We start from the raw sequence: 12,764 nt of genomic DNA on the forward strand, positions 1-12,764 counted from the left end.
GCGGAGCTGACATCTCAACATTTTTATTCATTTTTATTATGAAAGATCATCTCTAGTGCAGGGCAGACTTTGGAAGAGCAACATTTTCAGTTCAGGGCCAGATTTTGCTGTCCTCATGTGCACAAGTCTATCAGCATACCAAAATGGCTACTTGCTTGAAGCTTTGACATAAACAGTATGGGCTGAATCTAATGTTAAACAAAACTAGAGTGTACTACAGGGCTAAATTCAGACCCTTCCTGTATTGGAATGATGTTTCTCCTGACCAATATCAAACACTGGAAGTCACCTGGCTGCAAAATGGGGTTAGGTACTGAAGGGATCTCTCCTTACCTGTTCTGTTTTTGTTTAAATATAGGCTTGTCTCCCTCCCTTTAGTATTCCTGTAAAATATAGAAAAGACAGGGGGAAATTTAAAATGACTACTAATTAGCAGTGCTACCAAAATTCATATTTACCTACCTCAGTGTGGACTTCAGTGGCTTGTACAGCCTGCCTGACATCTGAGGTGAGCATTTGCACTCTGAGGAGAGTTCTCCAGCCTGGATAATAATACAATCTGGAAAAGAATACTCACTAAGTTTGCCTTCCAGTGTTTGTTCCTGGCTGTTTCCCATATAGCTGCTGATCAAAGTACCACCAAGCCAAGACTTTTGTTGTGGTGCCTTCTCTATGGAATATTTTCTTCCATAGAAAAGAGAGGGCATTTCCGCACATTGGCAAAAATAGTGTTACATCATCAGAATGGCATAGCACTAAACATTATTTTGCCTCCCAGTCCCTCCTCACTTTTGCTGTCTCGCTCTAGTCTGCCGCCTTTTCGTGCTTCTCGCCCTCCACATCGCCTGCAGGAAATGGTAGAAAAGAGCAACGTGCTTTATACACAACTTTCTTCCGCCTGTCAATCAAGCCAGGCATCCAATCCCCTTTTCCTTGCTTTAAAGGTCCTGCAATGCCCGCTAATTTTTTTAAATAGTTCTTTGTTTAAATGCCTATGAATCTAATCATAGATGCATAGTGCTTTTTTTTAACACCATCCCGTATGGAGTCATGAGTCTTGATACTTTAAAAAAATAGCCTTGTTCCTGATTTTTTTTGGGGGGGGGACTTTAGAGAGGCATGCTTTGTGTAACAACTTGGGGGGGGGGATTATTTCTGGCATTGTCTGCATGCTTGTCCACCTATTCGTTGCTCCAGGAAGTTAGACCTTTAAAAAAAGAAATTCCCATCCCCAAGAACAAGGAAGAGGGAGGCGGGTCCGAGGGCAGGACAAGGCAGGCGTCTTTAGCGTGTTTGAGCCTCCATGCCTTCCCTCTGTTGGTTGCTCTCCTGTAGCTCGTGCTAAATAGTTTGGGGAATCCACTTTATGCGATTCCCCAACTAGCACTTTAAAATGGAGGATGTAGCCATCCAGTTACTGAAAAGATGCTGGATGTTGACAACGTCATATGGAGGGGCTGAACTATAATGACCACTTAAGCATTTCACATTAATGGATGCAGAAATACCCAGAGTCATCTTGGAGTAGTGGTTAAGTGAGGCAACCTCTAATCTGAAGAACTAGGTTTGATTCCTCACTCCTCCACATGCAGCCAGCTTGGAGATAGTTCTCTCAGAGCCTCACCTACCTCATAAGGTGTCTGTTGTGGGGAGAGGAAGAGAAGGCAATTGTAAGCTACTTTGAGACTCCTTTGAATAGTTAAAAGCAGGGTATAAAAAAACAGCTCTTCTTCTTCTATACAAATTCAGTGAATCATATCACGAAGCTGATGTCTTTCTCAAGGAGAAAGGAAAAGGCCAAATAGTACTTTCTGACCCTAAATGGATTTTTAATTTGGCTTTCTTAACTGATATCACAGAGAATCTGAATGCATTGAATCTAAGGTTGCAGGGAAAAGGAAAGGTTGTATTTGTCATGTATTCTGAACTGAAGGCGAAACATGTTGTGAAGTCAGTTAGTGAAAGTAATTTTTCAAACTTCTCATGCTGCAATGGAATAAAATTTGAGAAGGATGGGAATTTACAATGCAGTGTTTAAAGACACATCGAAGCACTAAACCTATTTCAGGTGGAATTCCAGAACAGACTCAGTGATTGGCATAAGCATAGAAAGAAAATAATGTTTTAGAATTTTCAGATGGAGATAATAGATCTGTAAGCCAGTGATAATCTCAGGGACATCTCCAAAGAAAATAGTCTGTTGGATTTTTATTCATGTGTGCCTGATGTATTTATCAACGAAAAGAAATTTACTGTAAGCATGTTCACAGACTTTAGCACCACATAGATCTGTGAACAAACCTTGTCCAAGATGTGAATTGTGAAGGTCAAGACTTACAAATGAATATTTATATTACATTTTAAGGGTATCTTGATTTGGACATTAATGTAACAATTCAAACAGAAACGTATACCTGTGTATTATGTGTGTTACAAATATCTGTTCCAAATATGTACATAATTCTGAAAAGTTGATGTTTAAATTGTGTTTCCTTGATGTTTAAATTGTGTTTCCTTGAAAAGCACCTCCTAAGATCATGACAATTGGCTTAAAAAAAAAAAACACTGCTTAAAAGCTCCCTCTGCAAGTGCTAGTTTTAAGAAATGGGAATCCAAAAAAGTAAATACTCCCAGCAGTTTGAGAAGCTCAGAGAAGTTTAGTCAGCTCTCATCTTTAGTCAGTTTGGGAGGAGTCATGAAAATGTCACTGATGGCCAGGTTCTAGGTGGTCGCTACCTCTTGTTTTTGAGGTGGGTTTCCTGCATAGTTTCTTGGTTCTGTCGTGGGATTCCGTTTCCTCCAGGCCCAGCAGCTGCTGGCTTGTTTCCTGTATGGAAATCTTTGCATCTAGCTCACTTTCTTTCTCTGTGTCAGGATGAAGAGAAAGAAGCCAGAACATCCTGAGACTATTTCTCAGACTAGAGATTCACAAGAATACCCAGGGTGTGAGGATGGATTTTTCGGCCTACTTTTTAAACCTCATGGGTACATATTTATTCTGTCAGAAAGAAGCTAGTGACTCTACATGCAATTGCCAGCCAGGGCCCTACAAATATGCCTTCCCCTGTGTAAACATCTAATTTTTAAAAATCCAATGAAAAGGTCACACCTCTCACTAGGTTATCCAATACCACATTATATTGCATTATCTGTGTTTTCTACAGCTTTGTTTGGGACTAATTCTGTGTCAGCTCTGGAAGGGTTTTCTAAATGGGTGAGAATTAATTTTGTATATATGTATTTAAAAATTGTTAAAACATTATTGGATGACGAGTAATTAAGCCCGCTGTAAAAAAAATACAGTGGGCGCTAGACGTTCCCAACCGCCCTGGCAGCCCTGCATATTCTGCACGATCACACTACTTCTTGGGTTTCTCAAAACTGGAAGAATGTTTCAGGGGTTTCTTAATGGTAAAAAAGTTGAGAAAGGCTGAAGTAGAATCTCAGCGATGAACACCACAAACAAGAGAATACAATTATTCACTATCATGTTCTCAGAAGTTACAGTACTACAACTGCAGTAGCTTCTTCAGTCAACCTAAGCAAAGTGTCTTTGGTTATCTGGATATTTAGCAATGAGACCTGAAAACAATAATGACAGCTGCTCACAATCTAATAAGTAAGTTTGCTGCTAGTTAAAATAAAAGTTTGCTGCTAGTTAAAATAATTAACAGTGGGGAGTGGGGAGGGGCTGGGCGCCCACTGCATGCCACGACGGGGGCAGGGGAATGCCCCTGCTAGCTCCACCACTCCACGGAGCTTGCAGGGGCGTGGGATGTCCCTACAGGGACACCGTAGGTCGGGGCTGGCGGACCGAAAGGTCCAGCGTGGCGATTATGCACAGTGCTGGCCCGCCCCAGCCCCTTCTGGCGCCCGTGGTATCCCAGGACCACAAACATTCCTGCATTCTGATAACATGGGCCTTCTGTGGCCCTGGGCCAGGCCATGCCCGCTAGGGTTGTGCGATTCGGCCGCTTTGGCGGTCAGCGCAGCGCCGCAGGGGGGGAGGGCAGTGCCGGCAGCGGCGTGACAGCGGGCGCAACCATGCAGGCGCAGAATTCCATGCAGGCGCGGAATCGCACAACCCTAATGCCCACGCTGGCGGCAGGGGAGGTGCATAATCAGAGTTTTCCCCCAATGCCCTGCCACCGCCAGCGCGGGCATTCTGGCCCGTGAATCACGGGTCAAGGGGTGCTGAAAACATCACAGTGGGTGTGTTTGGCAGGCAGACACAAAATCTTTGATAGCCACAATAATTCATGAGCTGAACTTTGAATTGTTAGTCTCATCTTTGCTGTTCCACCAGCTGACTTGAGAACGATGTTGAGCACATTTGCAGTTCCGTGGTAGATATGGTAACATAGTTTCATAGTTCCATCTGCTTTATGCCTACTTTTGCACTTATGCAAGAAGTGAAACTGATTTTCACCTGTATGTATGTATGTATGTATGTATGTATTTATGTATGTATGTATGTATGTATGTATGTAGTATGTATGTATGTGTATATGTATATGTACATGTACATACACACACAGACATACACACACAGAGAGACCCTTTATGCATGGCAGCAGCTACTCCGCGCTGCCGCTGTGCCGTTGCGGCGGGGCAGGGGTATGCCCTCCCCATCTCCCCCCCATTCACCTCAAACCAACAATGTTTGTGATATCAGCTACAATTGTGATTCATGCTTCTAAAGTATCCACAGCTTGAAAACACATGCTGACATAAGGCAGAAAATTTATTATGTGTAGTTCTCTCCTTCCATTTTTGCACACTGAATTTTTCATACTAATATGGGTCCTTTACAAAAAAAAAAGGTTTTAAAATCTAATACTTTTAAATGTTTGAAATCTAACATATTAGACAACTACCATAAAAGTTCATAAATGTTTAGACCGTTTTACAATTATTATTATTATTATTATGAGTTACGAAAACCAGCTGTTGTTCTAAAGATACCCTGCTGAATATAGTAAAAGGATGGACTTTATTTATTTAAACATTTTCATCCTGTCTTTCCATTAAGACTACAGGCAGTTTACACAACTAACATATTGCCACAAGGTACAGCAATATTGAAATGACCACATCTCAAAATAGCAAACTACATTACTACACAATCACAGCACAGACCTTCCTCCAATAGATTCCTTGCTCTCCAGAAAAGGCTCCAGAAACCCTTGCATGCTCTCTGAGAGGCAAGAAATGGTTGATTCCTGTGTCCCTGTTCTAGCAGACCATTCCACAGTGTGGGGCATGGGCCTTACCACCAAAACGCCCTTGTTCTGCCTTTAAACTTATCTTGAAACCTAAATGCTCCTGTCCTCCAGTTTTCCTTTGTTATGAAGAAAACACGATGCAGCTGGCTTACTTATTAGCCTGGATACATAACACTGCAAAACTTCATTGGGGATTGGCAGGGGAGGTAGGTTTTGCCAGCACAGGTGCTATCCGAACAGTGCTATGGATAATCCTCTAACAGGGAGGAAGTATTCATTATGAAGAAGAAATAGTTAATCTGAACACAAGCAAATTCACCTCTACATTGGCTTGACCACTGTAACATGCCTTTTTATGACACTATAGATTCTTTGATAACCCCCAATAAGGACACTTGGCTCCCAATTTGCACGTTATAAATCCCTTGGAGATCAATCCTGCCTTCCATTATTGATACTGGAGACAGTTAGTCCTCTTCCTTCCTTGTTTTGATGACATTTTTTATTTTTCTCCCAATACAAAAAGGGCTCTGCTGGGCCCTGCCAAACTATCACTTAAAAGGAAAACAACAGAAGTAGTGATGTCCTTGGCATAATCTGATCAGTCCCAAGAGCAACAACTAATGCATTCCCTCAGGGCAAAATATTTCCTGTTTTCTGGGCTCACTGGAGGAATCTTAATAGCTTGCATCTCTGTCCAAACAATCCAAGGGGTGGCATTTCCCCCTCTCACCTGTATTTGCAGATAATGCAGAACAGTTATGGATTCTGTTCTGAAACTGGCATTGTATTTTGTTGTGGAATGTGAGCCACATACATGGCTTCTGATTGTTACGATATTACTGCTCCTTTAGGAAACTAACTTCATAGAAAAGAGATTTGAGAAAAGTAGAGTCCATGTTAGTGCTCAATTATTGTTAAGACTATTGGTTTTTGAAGACACACACCATGGGCTGGAGTATCAACCAGGACTATTTCCACAGAGGGATGCAAACATATGCCCTGGCACCACTTGGACCATTTATGCACTGGGAAATTCAGTGCCCCAGCTCCCGTGCAGGAGCACAAATCGGGGGCGGATGAGGCACACCAGGCCAAATGCTCCTCCATGGGGGTGCAGGAAGAGGTGGGTCAACCTGCCACAACTAAAACTCCATCCTGCAACTTAGCATGAAACCTCCAGTGCATAAACAGTCTTGGAGGGACTATTGTGCAAGGCCTCTATGTTTTGGCAACTCTCCTTTCCCTCTCCCTTTCCTAGCTGAACAACACTGTACAATGTGGCTGAGCTTGAGAAATTAAAGGGCCAAAAGGGGATGGAAATATTTTGCTTTACTCCACTCCCTTCCCATACAGTAGACCCCTCTGCCCACAGTCACCCTACAGGTCCTTCTTTGAACTGGATTAAAGGAGGATTTCTTTAGATCTGATTTAAAGGAGAAAAGTACAGAATGCCCATGGATCCACTTTATTGTGTCAATTGGACACTCCCATGTTCTTGTTCCATGTGGAGGACAAATCCCTGTATGGAAGCTATGAAGAAATGCATTTTCATGTTGAGTTTTAAATGTTTTTCTCTCTGGGGGAAAAAAGACAAGAAGGATTCAGTCAGTTCAATTGCTTTTCCAGTCTCACCTTCAGACACTTTAAAAAAATGCTAATAAGTCTAGCTTGATACACTGGGATAATGTGTATCTAGTTTTGAATCTATATAACAAAATGGCTGCTTCAAAGTCAACCACCAGTCCAAGCAAGTAGACAACCAATACAGAAATTCATCTGTCTGGAAAGAGTCTAGTAGGTGCCCAAGCTCTTTGTTTCTGTTGTGAATTGCCACATGTTTGTTGCAATTTGGTCATGAAATCAGAACAGGGCATTAGATTCTTCTCAATTTAGTGCTACATTTGGATTGACATGGCCCATTCTCTGCTGTGGTGAAACCCTGCCATGGTACGTTCACTAAGGAATTACACTGGGGGGTGGAGGAAATAAAGTCAATGGCAGTTGGAAGTTAGTTGGACAGGAGCCTGGCTCAGCTTATTATATGTATGGGGCTCCAAGCTATGGAGATTTACCCTTCTGCAAAAGCAGGAGAGGGGGTTGACTGATTATTACACTTTGTATTGCACAAAATGCATTTGTTACATTCAATCGTTGAGAGCACCCAACGAAATTTATAGAAATAAATCAGTAAAAATACCACAATGCAAATCTTGAAACTCTGTAACAACAGCATGAAAAAAAAAGGTCTGTAATTTTTTTGCATTTACTGGATTATACTGGTAAGTAAAATAGTCTGTGATGACATTGTATTGTATATGACCTCTGGTGGTCACATAACATTTCCAGGATGCCTATGTGGTCTGTTCTGTGTTTTACAAGCTTTTTACTTCCTTCTGTCTTTATTCAGCAGTCTTTTGCAACTCTGGCTTTCATAAACATCCTTTCTTTATTATTAGATAATGGGTTTAATTTGGTCATTCAATGGGCATGCATCTTTGAGAAGGTTTTCACTCCAAGGCCTGGGCTGACTTGGCCCATCACAATGATGCTAAAGGACAAACATGTCCATTGTTGTTCCTGACTTTTGTATTCATAATAGGTGCTTTGGATGGAGACTACTGGTTGGAAAAGGGGCTGCTGCCAAAGAATTCATAGTAGTTGATGTTGCTGTACTTGAACTGAGGCAAGCAAGTGGCCAGCCTTCAATGGCTGAGCTGGTCTTTCGGAAGGAAAGGAGAGAAGGAGGTGAGTAGATTGTTGAAACAGCTGTGATGAATCAGCAGCTCCTTTCCCCCTCCTCCTACTGCATAGCAGTGGCCTCTTTCATGCCAAGCCAAACAGAGTTATTCCAAAAAGCAGGCTACCACAATGTTGCCATATCGCATAGCAGGAGGCAACCAACTAGGGCAGAATGGAAGCAAATATTTGCAAATGAGATGGAGGTCTAGAAGGTAAGGATACTCTTCAGAGGGCATAAAGGATCCAAGAGAATGCTATTGCCTCAGTAATTTGAAAAGACAATTAGCATTGTTTGTGCTGTAGGTTATCACGTGGTACTGCCTCATGCGCCTAGGCTTCCCTGAAACTGCTAATGAACTAGAAGTCAGTCATGTATTAACAAACAATAGGTTGGCATCTACCAAACAACTGTTGTGTCTATAGGCTCTATGGATCTGATTGCCTCCTCTCTTTCCCCTCCCACCCCAATTAATGGAGGCTTTACATATCTGTTTTGGGGTTTTATTTTTTTGAAAAACAAAGCACCAACATTAGTGTGATGGGGATCAACATTGTCTAGTGTAATTCAGTTCAAGAACATGTTCTTATGGAACCGTCACATGGAAGAGACCCACTTGTAGAAACCTGAGTGTCAGATTGACACAATTGTACAAAAACTACCAGTGCCCCAAAAGGATGACAGCAGGTTCCCAGGTCCTGAGACTCCACTGGAAGTACTGTGAGAGGGGGCAGGGAGTAGATCTGGGAGCTCTAAACTAGAGGTTGCCCATGCTTGAAAATCTTGGGACTTCTAGCTGATTTCCAGGGCCAGATTTACTCAGTTTTCCCCATGTATTTTGAATGCACATGTTTGTTCTTGGTGTCTCAACCATTCTTGTTCACAGCTAGAGTAAGTGAACATTTCTGGGACAGTAAGACTATGGAGAAAAGGATTTGGAAGGGGGGAAAGATGATGAGCCCTGTAGAAAATATCTTCTTCCACCCTCACCCCCATCCAGCTTCTTGGTCTTCACTCTAAGATTAAAAGCATTTTCTGAAATCTTTGAAAAGGAACTATGACCCTGGAATGTTTGAGACATTGAGGAGGTGTGCATGCACATGAAAGAAGAAGAGTTGGTTCTTATATGCCACTTTTCTCAACCTGAAGGAGACTCAAAGGGGCTTACATTTGCCTTCCCATTCCTCTCCCCACAACAGATACCCTGTGAGGTGGGTGAGGCTGAGAGAATCCTGATATTACTGCTGGGTCAGAACATCAGCACCAAGGTCACCCAGCTGGCTGCATGTGGGGAAGTGCAGAATCGAACCCGGCTCACCAGATTAGAAGTTTGCACTCCTAACCACTACACCAAACTGGCTCTCTTCAGGAATAGAGGGTTATTATGAAGATAAGTAGGATTGGTCCTGAAAACAGGTTGTGCTTTAGTAGTGCCCTTTAATTAAGATGACAACAACAGATTGCCATCCAGTGATTCTTCAACCTCTGGATCCAGATTTAAATGCAATATTACTTTGCACTCGACTTATACCAAGCAAACTGCTAGCCTTTGTAGCATGATTTACAACAGATATTTCTTGAGTAACTGTGAAGAAACTACATAAGGGCTAGACAAGGGAGTCATTTCTACTGATGGATTTGGCTTCCACAGGGCCTGTAAAATGGAGCTTGTCTGTCAGGTCTTTAGTTGAGATCGGGTCTGTTAAGATCAATGGCCCCAATCGGGCTATGCCATTACATAGGATGAGCCCCTTCATGGACAGCTGTGGGGAGGCTGGAGGATTTTCCTTCTACAATCTTTTGTTTGTGATTTTGATAGTTTTAGGGTTTTAATGGGGTTTTATGGGGTATTATCATGTGATCTGACTTGAGTCCAAGGAGGTAGGTGGACTATAAATTGAATGAATGAATGAATGAATGAATGAATGAATGAATGAATGAATGAATGAATGAATGAATGAATGAATGAATGAATGAATGGATGGATGGATGGATGGATGGGATCTGAAGGCACTTTCTCAAAAATCACATAAGGGTTCCGTTTAGATTGTGTTTTGCAATTTTTGAAGTTACCTCTTTTTTTGTTTTTGTTTTTAGGATTATAAAATAGAGAAGAAAAACTTGTGCTGGGTCTACTACATCTGTCATTAGTTAGATTCACTTGGAGATTATTTGTGATGGTGTCAGATTTGCTCAGCCAAAGAATTGGAGCTCTGCTAGTGAGGTCTGTAGTGCATCATTGGTTGCTAATTTAACACAGCACATTTGAGGTCTGATTCTAAAGTATATGCATGACTTTAACCCACAATGTATATCTCCATGTAGAAACTGTAAGCAATGGAGTTATGTCACTTCTAGGGGAAAAATGAGAGTGATGTCAGACTTCTCTAGGAATTGCCAAGACACACTATGATTTTACTGGCAGTTCCTAGAGAGGTATGAAGCCACTTTTGGTTTCTCCCCCCAAATGGCATGACACCATTGCTTCCAACCCCTCCCCCTGATCTCCTGCAGGTAGTTATGCCAGGGCAGGCAACCTTATTCTCCCTTCTTTAATTTCATCACCGCAACCACTTTGTATGGTAGATTATGCTGAGTAGAATGACTGGCCTAATCCAAAAATAAAATAAAAGTACAAATTTGAACAAATTAGGCTTTGCAGATTGTAGTCCAAAACTTGAACTACTATATCTCTGGCTTCAGGTGATTTAGCATTATAATATCTGGTTTAATGTGGGTTTAGTGCCTCACTTGGAAATTGGCAACCCTAAGAGGAAGTCTCTCTGTGCAGAGCAGTCTTGGCCCTAGTCAGCTTTATGCATACCTAGGTAGTGGAATTCCAGAACATGAATCTACACTAATCTGGATAGGTTAGATCTGGTTCCCCGCTTCCATCAAAAGAGAACTTGGCCCTCAGGCTGAATTGGGAGATAGGGGGTGGGGTGTTTAAACATTTTTTAGGGTAGTGATCGCCATTTGCTTGGTTTGTGATAAGGGCTGTTTTATGATGGGGTTATGGAAATTATTGTTTTATATTTGTAAACCACCACAAGACTTTCCGAGAGCGGTGGTATAAAAATCGAAAAATAAATAAAAAAACAAACCTTACCTCCTCTCTGCAATATTTTCTTGACCTGAAATAGGTCAGGGAGTGCTCGGTGGCTATAGAGGAATTACACACTTTTGAGGCCCCACTTCCAAACCCCAAGGAATATGTTCAGGCCAGGGACAGCCAACTTCCAGGTGGGGCCTGGAGATCTCCTGGAATTGCTGCTCATCTCCAGACTATAAAGATCAGCTGCCTAGTCAAAAAATGTCTGCTTTGGAGGGTTGACTCTGTAGTATTGTATCCCACTGAGGTTTAGGGATGCCAGCCTCCAGGTGGGGTCCAAGAATCCCCTGGAAGTACAGCTCATCTCTAGGCAGTTAGGCTGAAGGGAAAGCTCTCCCCTCTCACATGCACCCCTTCAAAAGGAATACATGTGGCCACAGAAGACACCCCTTGGCTAGCACACTCTGTTGCTTGGTTGGTGATGTCTGCCCTTCTGAAGTCTGAGGCCTATTGCTGGCAACTGCAGTCCCTGTTGCTCTCTGCAAGGCCAAGTTGTTGCCTAATAAAAGTGGATTACCTAGTTCCCCAAAAAATCTCACTGTCTACTTTCCTGTAAAGCTAAATCCACTTGAAATTCTTGGCCACTTATGCCTTTAATTTTGTAGGAATGGCAAATACTGATTTTTATTTACCAGGCCAAGCTTGAGAAAAGTTACTTCAGTTCCTATATCTCTTCTGCCATTTACTTGTTCACCATGTACAGTTTCAGGATATAAATATTCTTTATTTAGATCTTCCTGCACATTCCAGACTCACAGGACCCATGCTGGTCTGTCTGTCTGTCTGTGCCCCAAAATACACAGCCCCTGGTAAGGGCTGGCCAAAGCACATAGCCCAGGAGTGACACACCCACACCACCCCAACCTGATGCCCTGCCTGCCCTGCTAGAGGCGGTGGCGGCCTGGACGCTACAGTTCTCCAGTCTACTAGTCCTGGGGGACTTTAACGTCCATGCTGAGCTACTGTCCTCTAGAACTGGACAGGACCTAGTGTCATCCATGGCAACACTAGGGCTCTCGCAATTTGTTGTTGGCCCCACCCATCAAGCAGGTCACACCCTGGATCTTATTTTCGGCGCAGGTTTGGATGTGGATCTGGTCACAACAACAGCCGTGCCATGGTCAGACCACTATGCTCTAAAGGCTCGGCTAAGGCTCCCACCACCTCCTCAGTTGGGCGCCGAGCAAATTTTAGCTCACCCATGGAGACTTATGGATCCAATAGGATTCCGGAATGCTCTGCGGGAACCAATGCCTCCTGGCACTTCTCTCAATGGCCTGGTCAGTGACTGGCATAACAGACTGCTGACTGCCATTGATGAGATAGCTCCCCGACGCCCTCTCCAGCCCCGTCTCAAGCGAGCTCCCTGGTACACCAAGGAGCTTCGTGACAAGAAACGGGAACTGAGACGGCTAGAGTGAGTTTGGAGGAAGACTCGTGACGAAGCCACGAGAACATCTTATAGAATGCAGATGAAAGCCTATGAGATGGCGGTGAAGTCAGTAAAACGCAATTTTTACTCGGCTACCATCGCATCTGCAGACTCACGCCCAGCTCAATCGTTTAAGGTAGTTCGATCCCTCACTGCCCTGATTGAAGGGCAACAAAACAGTAGCCAATTGGACATCAGCTGTGAGGCATTTGCCGAGTCATTTTGCAGACAAAATCTCGACACTCCACCACGACC

General features: G+C 43.0%; 1 long non-coding RNA gene across 3 annotated transcripts in view; it reads right to left on the reverse strand.

Moving 5' to 3' along the window:
• The window catches only part of LOC143830194 (uncharacterized), a 96,545-nt gene that overhangs the window by 18,350 nt on the left and 65,431 nt on the right, over positions 1–12,764 (reverse strand). For all 3 annotated transcript variants that reach the window (XR_013228378.1, XR_013228380.1, XR_013228379.1), the window contains exon 2: positions 334–383. This is a non-coding gene — a long non-coding RNA (uncharacterized LOC143830194). The remainder of the gene's footprint in view (positions 1–333; positions 384–12,764) is intronic.

The sequence above is a fragment of the Paroedura picta genome, chromosome 2 (genome assembly GCF_049243985.1).
Source record: "Paroedura picta isolate Pp20150507F chromosome 2, Ppicta_v3.0, whole genome shotgun sequence".
Taxonomy (NCBI): Eukaryota; Metazoa; Chordata; class Lepidosauria; order Squamata; family Gekkonidae; genus Paroedura; species Paroedura picta.